This window comes from Cupressus sempervirens, chromosome 5, assembly GCF_028749045.1.
Source record: "Cupressus sempervirens isolate cs-2001-9-10 chromosome 5, ASM2874904v1, whole genome shotgun sequence".
NCBI lineage: Eukaryota > Viridiplantae > Streptophyta > Pinopsida > Cupressales > Cupressaceae > Cupressus > Cupressus sempervirens.
Window position 1 is genome coordinate 587,668,804 of NC_143122.1, and position 8,084 is coordinate 587,676,887.

The 8,084-nt window shown below is 33.6% G+C and overlaps 1 pseudogene; it reads right to left on the bottom strand.

Annotated features, from left to right (window-relative positions):
* Positions 1-6,386: 6,386 nt before the first annotated feature.
* Positions 6,387-7,503, bottom strand: LOC149557295 (transmembrane emp24 domain-containing protein p24beta2 pseudogene; annotated as a pseudogene).
* Between the last annotated feature and the right edge of the window lie 581 nt (positions 7,504-8,084).

The following is an 8,084-nucleotide window of genomic DNA, read 5'->3' on the forward strand; positions in this document are numbered from 1 at the left end:
TCTAATTGGCCTCCTAGAGGTACATACATTGATCATCAGGAGATTTCTCATATTTTGGCCTCTAGAGAGTGTTCCTCTTTGCTAGGTCCAGATGTTTTGGCTTGGGGAGATACCTTGTTTGGTAAATATCATGTCTTTGTTAGGTATCAAGAGATAACTAGACAATTATTTGGGGATGCTGAGGTCTCATGGTGGAAGCAAGTTTGGAATAAAGTTTCTTGCTCCAAGTGCAATTTTCATGTGGCTAGTGGCTCACAATTGCTATCTTATGCGGGATGATCTTTGTAAACATGGATTTTAGGGCCACTCTTATTGTGTTTTGTGTGGTAATGGGGAGGATTCTATCTCCCATCTATTCTTCCATTGCTCCTTTTCTAATCAGTTATGGCACCTTTGGTGGAGTGCTTTGGGTTGCTATTGCAGGCATGCTTCCTCTTTGCCTGAATTATGGGCCCACTTGGGTAGTGCTCCCTCCAAGTCTTCTCCTCTCCATGCTACTTGGATTTTTGGCCCATCATTCATACTCTAGCATATCTAGCTAGAGAGAAATCATTAAATCTTTCAAGATGTTTGGCTTGGTGTTATGCATATTTGGTGGAAGATCTCACATTCTCTTTAGGGAACTATTCAAGTGAAGTGTGTGCTATATGGGGTTATGGATTTGGTTAATCTTACTATATGCAATCACCTCAATTTTCATCTTTAGGATGGGGTTGCAACTCAAAGGTATCCAAGAGTGACCAAGTAGCCTCGGCATCAAAGGAAAGGTTAGGTGAATTGGGATGGGCATTGGACTCCTACTCCCCATGGAGTTCTGAAAATTAACATTGATGGTTCTTCCTGAGGGAATTGAGGCCTTGCTGGTATTAAGGGACTGGCTCGTTGCATTTTTGGTGACATTAAATTATTTTGTTCTTCAAAAAATAGAGACCTTTGTATTGATGGAAACTAACAAAGTTTTGATAAGTGGCACAATTGACATGCAAGCTAAAAATTACTTTCAAGAAAAAGAAGGTGAGTCATCAAGTTTCTGTTCTTTATCAAGCATGCAATGAAAAAGTGAAGCTTTCATATTCTAGATGAATACTATTAGGATGAAGAATTAGTGGGTGAATAAAATATAGATGGCCATATAAATATCACTAAGAAGATTGAGGATGAAAGGTATAAATATTTGTTAAAAAATATCCTTGATTTTATGTAAGTGAAACCAAAGTTTTATGGAGCATTCAAAGTTCAAACAAATCCTCTTTTTGAGCCTTTTGATCAAAGAGTCAATCATATATCATAAAATTCTTATGGGAGCTATATTATTAATGAGGAAAATAGTGAGGTAATCAATGATCAAATGAGGGAGCCATATGAAGTTAACTTGCATGATGTCTATTTACTAGATTAGTGTTTAAAAACTTCATATGATGATTTCCTCTATGGATAGTCTCAATCCTTTTTTAAAAAGGAATGCATTTCTATAGAGATTTTCAATTTGGTATTCAAAGAAAGGATGCAATGGTCATATCCACACAATTTCTTTCACAACACAAACTATATAAAGGTTTCTAATTTGTGGCCTAGCATATTCCAATTCAAACAATCAAAAGAATACTCAAGTGGCTAATATGCATGACAAGATGTCACAAGTTATAATAAACAATGTTTTAGGTGCTACCAATGTGATTCAAGAGAGTTAAAGACTTATAATGAGATATAATTATTTTCTCTTGCATTCATATATCTTTCGAATTTTCATGTATGTCAATTTGGTCAACCTACAAAGCTCACAATATTACATAAAACACATCTTTTATCATATAGGCACCTATTTCTGTCAACCTATAAATAGTTTTGTTTGAATACTTTGGAGTCACTTATGAGAGGGAAACCTGCCTTGTACACATATTATTTGTAGTTTTAGTTTTTTTTGTTTGTCCCAATTTTTTCTTGTCTCTCATCTATCTAGTTGAACCCCAATTTTATCTCCTTTGTGATCTTATTACCCATAGATAATACATGAATCATTAATTAAGACTTTGGGATGATCTTGTATCCTTTTGTAGTCCTTGTCCCAAGTTAGAGCCTGTTATTATCCTTGTTTTTGGAATTCCACAAATTTACAAAACAAGCACGTCAAATCACTTTTCTAGACCAATTTGTCTAAAGTTCATTTCAAATGCTTTCAATTCATGTTCATAAGCCTCATTCCATGTTAAAGAAATCTTTCATCAATAGACAAAGAAATTGATTTTTATCCAAAATTAAATTAATAAGTCCTCTATTGACATTTTTTCAAAATATGACCATTATAAATTAGAAATATAAGTTACACTTTACATGAAGAAACCAGATCCCTAAATAAATGTTCAAAATGATGGCCATTTAATAAAATTCAAAACTTACTTTTGAAACCAATTAACATATGTGAATCGATGTCAAACAGATAAAAAAACTTTTTAAAAATGGCTTAAAACTCTGATAAAAAGAAGGCTAAAATAAAGATGTTGTGAAAGTTTATATAACTATGTTCCTACCATGCTCATTTTTTCAAAAACATAATGAGAATGGCTATCTTTTTGAAAATAGCTTTAGTATATTTCATGTGTTCTCATGGGAAAGTGAAAGTTGCCACATAGATGCTATTTTCCTTTGAATACATTTCTCCTAAATATAACAAATTAAAGATTTGTGCCTTTAACAAAAATTAAACAAGTTTGGAGTATTTGTCAAGGGACTTTGATTGTTGATTACTTATTTGGATGGAACTCATATAGGCATTGAGGAAAATCGATGAGGTAATTACATTCTCAAATGGTAACATTAAGGGACCCATATAAGATAGAGAAGAATACTTGAGAAATTGAGAAGAATACTTGAGAAATTTAAACACACAATTTCAACAACATTTGGCACTATTTTGTTCGAGTTGTTTCCACTCCATCCAAAATTGTAATTTCTAATGAAGATGCATCTGTTGGAGTTAATGTTCTAATGGTAGTCAATAATAATTGGTGCACATGTGGCAAGCCTTGTTGAGTTGTTGGAACCACAAGTTTAGTTTAGGATTGAGTCAAAGAGTTTTAATTTGAATCAAGTTATTATTGTAGATGTGTTACGTTAGGTGTCCATTAATATTAATTAGCTATCAAGTTTGTGTGTGTTGTCAATCATGAAGTAGTTTGTTGTCAATCTAATTAGTAATCATTCAGGAATGTTGTTAAGTCAAGCTAATGTATAAATTGGCATCTATTATTCAATAAAAATAAGTTGGAAGTTCTTTATTTCTCTATTTTGTTTTTGTTGTTCTATTTTTCCAATATAGTATTAGAGCCATCTCCATTTCAAAAGAAGTTGGTGCTATGAGCATGTAAGTCTCATGCTATGTCAAAAAAAAATTGTTGTGAAACATTAGAAGGTATCTTTATATTTTTATTTTAGAAATTCTAAAAATGGATATGCTTGTAGAAAAATATAATGGTCAAAATTTTCATACAAAGAAAGTAAAAATGTAAATGCAGCTGATGAATAAAAGTTTGTGGGACATAGTTAATGGCACTAAAATAGTACCTATAGATGCTAAAAAGAAGATTAATTGGAAAAGTAGAGATGAGAAAGCTAAGTCTATTATTGGTCTTTCTCTTTCAAATTCAAAACTACGTAATGTTGATTTAGAGAAATCATCTAAACAAATTTGGGATGGGCTAAGTTGTTTGGAGCACAAACAAAAAATTAAAAAAAATCTTTAAAGTTGTAGCTATTTAGTTTTGAAATGTCTGATGAAATTACTATGTCTACCCACATTATTAATTTGAGATATCTATTCAAACAACTTGTTGAAGTTGGTGTTGTAATTGATAAAGATGATGCTAAAGCTATCTTGCTAAATGGTTTGGCTTCAAAATATAGCAATGTTGCTTTTACTCTTGGTCAGATGTCATCACAAATAGGTTCAAGAGAAAATACTCAAATTATTCATGTATTATACTCAAAGAATAATATGGGAAAGAGAATGTATGGTAAGAATGAAATTAAATGCTTCTATTGTAAAAAGGTAGGACATGTTGCAATGAATTGTAAAATTTGTGCAAAATGACCTTCTCAAAGGTAAAATTAAAGAATCAAAAAATATAGTTGTTCATGCTAAATCAGTTGATGTTTTTAGTAATGATGATAGCATTTAAAATGAAGATCTTATTTTATTTTGAATAAGTCTATACTTTGAAAATAGAAAAGATGTGGTAGAGGCTAGATGTATGCTCAAATAGTTTGAGGTGATACAGGATTGGAGAAGCTATACTTTTATGAGAGTTATGAAGAATTTTATGTGGAGATGGTGTGTCCAATAGTTTAAGGAGATCTAAATTTATGGAAGCTTGGTATTGTTTATAAGACATTTCATGTGGAGATGGTGTGTCCAATGGTGTTTTGAAGTTGGATGATAGCTGCATGATGTTGGTAAATAGATTTGTACTTCTTCTTTTCCTCTTTTTATGTGCCCAAATTTATAATCAAGAACAACTTTACACAATAGTTGGGAAACCGTTTCTAAGAATATCTAGTTTCCCTCTGAATTGAGGTACAGCTCCCTATGTAAATGATATTCAATGAATTATGTTTTATTGTCTAAACTAACTGGGTGCATTCTTAACCCGAGAATGAAAGAGGAAAACCAAGTCAATCCTAGACAAGATTAACTCAGGCAAAATTTAGATCCTAAACCTAGCCAACTTCGATAACTCACACATCTTATGACTCCTCGGCATTGGTGATGCAATATAAATTCAATAAATGCAAATGCAAATGCAATGTAAATGAAATTAGAACAGAAGGTCATCTATTTTGGTTCTTGTAATAGAAATGGCTGCAAACACTTCTTATCCACAACACATTTGTTATCCAATTCTAAGGTGTAAAATAATGCCCAAAATTGATTAATACAACCCTCTGATTGTGAATAATCAAAAAAAACTCTTTTAAACTCTCTGATTTAATGAAAGATCTCTCTTTATTATGAACATAGAAAATAATGATGCTTTGATCATTATTACTTACAACTCAGTATCAAATCTATTACAAAATGAAATAGAAAAAACCCCCCCAAATGCAAGAAACGAAAATTACAGAAATTAAATGTGCTCCTCTCCCTACTCCAGCTCTCTGACTGTATGCAGAAAAAGCAGAATCCCTAGCTTAGGAAAAGATTTTCAATAAATAATCTCCTTCAGCCCCTGTTTGGTTTCCCTTTGATGACTTTTTAGTTTTCGCATGATGACCTTTGGTTTCATAATTGCTTCTTTCTAATTCCCCTTTTCCTATTTGTCTTTTCAGATTCTCCATTTATCTTGATCGATCATGTGTTCTCAGCTACTGAAATTGGAACCTTTCAAATAATTGGGCATTCTCATGTATGGTATTTCCTTATTCCTATCACATTTTTTTCCCATAATATCTAATTTATCTATAAAATTATTAGAATATTCTAATGAAAAAGGTTTTTCTGAAAGCCTTGAGTAAAAAATTCTTCTCAACTCATACAAAAATCCCACACTCCTATAGAATCTTCACTCCTATATATCTTCCAAGCATCATAGTGGTTGCTTGTGGATTAGTTCCAGGGCTATCTCTATAAGTGGAAGAATCGACTATCCTTATTCCGAGAATGCCTTTGAGTCGATATCTTTTATCAATTACACGGCCAATATCACAGCCTCCATGGAAATTCCATATGGTGCCAAGATTGTCTCTACAAAACTTTCCTAGGGCCATCTCATCTAATTTATTCTTGGGTAAAGCTGATCCAATGAAATGTAGCCCACTAGTGCCACTAGAATAATTAAAGGCAAATCAGTGCAAAGAATTTGTTTCATAAATATTAGCTATTACCTTGAGACCTTGCACACATTTTTCCAAATCTTCAAGCTCAAAATAGTAGTTATAATGAACAGAAGGATTGTCTATAGGATCCTTGCTAGTTAGAATTAGATTTCCTCTTGATAATGGATAAGCTACTTTCAACAAGATTTCCCCTCCCAATCCATTTACAAAGGTAGAGCCATTGTTATCAAAAGTGGAGCCACCAATCTTTGTACCCTCCAAATGATCCAAAGTATACCCATTGTAAGGAAGCACTCCTGCTTCTAGAAGAGCTCCTTTTGCAGCTAATGACTAGACAGAAAGGGGATCTGGTCTAAATGCATTCATTTTCTCCACCCAAAGAAAAGACTCATTCACCAGTTTCTCATCTGAGCCAATTCCTCGAATATATTCCAAGCTTGCTCTACTTTTTCTTTCATGCAGGTGCAAGTCAGCATGGTACCTTTGTTGTGAGTAATAATAGCAGTAGCCTTCTTTGGATATCCACAATAGTACATTGATGAAAAATTCTCAATACATTATACTCTTGCACATCCAAGCTTCCGTTCAAATAGGCATCATAGGAGGTACACTTGGAGAAGGCTAACACCTATAAGAGCCACTGATTCAAAGAATGCTTTATGAATGACCCTCCTGCTTATGGTCTCATTTATGATTGCTTGATGTTTAGTTCAAGCCTTAAACCAATGCTACTCAAATTGCATCATATAGAGGGCTTCTTCTAATTTGGCAATTTGTTGCATCAAAGGATTAAAGTGATCATTTTTTGCATGCTCCTCATAGTATGGAATATGGCCAACATGTATATCAAAATCAATAGTTTCATGGTAAGGAGATTTGTTAGTAAAACAAAACTGATAAAGTCCTTGACTGTGCACCATGAACTCAAACTAATCTTCTAACTTGTCATGTGAATCATGAACTTGCTCACCGAAAGGAGCTTTCACCATGAGGTCTACGCCATAATCCTCATAATTCCATGTAGTGATTGTTTTATTACAAATGAAAGATGTGTGCACAGTATCCCCATCATAGGGCACACCATGGGAAAAGCATTGGATGAAATCCAGTAAACAATTCTATTGTGTCTGCTTGGATTTTCATCTTTCCTTTCAAACCCAGGACCTATAGCACAATCATCTAAGATTTAGATTGAGGGATCTTCTAATATAACCATTATCCTTGTTGGTGTAGATGTAAATGTGAACTGAACTAAAAAGGTGACATAATTCTAGGTATCTATTTTCTCTTCTAACACCGCATCTGCCATGACATCAAGTATCAAAAGTTGCTAACTAACATCAACATTTGGTGAGTACAATTCCTTTGTAATGACTTCCATAAACGTTAATGGCAGGACACCAGCAATGCAACAAGAGAGTGATGCCTTTTTTCTTCTATAGATTCTTCTTCTCCCTCAACAGTTACATCATTGCAATGAACATGTACAAGTGCTATGACAAGTTCAACTGCAACAATGCTAAGTTCATCTGGAACTACTCTTACAAGCCTTTCAACGACCTCAAGTGCTCCCTCAACAGCATCTGGATTGTCTAACTCCCTCAATGAAACCACACATTCACTCAAATGTGAGGGGAGTTTTTCTCTTTTCAAGTCGAATTCATCATCTGACATATCATAAGGCTGTGGTGACGATTCACTCTGATTTCATACTCCAAACTTTCAAGTGGTGCATATTTGATAGCTTAGCTCATGTTTTGATCTCTGATCATAACATAAGATGTATCAACAATGTTGTTCGACCACTTATCTACTGTCACAATGTTGAATATGCTGGCTATAGACCTTCGGTGCACATAAAATGGGATTTTCTGCCTTGATAATTTGCCTCATTTTTAGGCTATACTTTCTAAACATCAAATACTCTTTGGACAATTTAAAGACAACCCATTTGATCAAAATTCCAAAAGATTTTGAAAACACGAAGATATTCTTTGGTAGGTTTTTTGCCAATCAGGTGCGCAAATGGTCCCAGCGCACTCAAAATTCAATTTTCCACCTTGACCCTTTCCAAGAATTTTCACGGCATACCTTCTGAAGATTAAATCTTCTTTGCATCATTTTAAAATGACCCAAATGAATAGTTTTTTTTTTTAAAATAACTCGATACCATGAAATCACGAGCTGGCGAGTTTTTGCCTTCCAAGTGTGCAAATGGCTTTGGAGTAGTAGATTTTGGATTTTCCACTTCATCT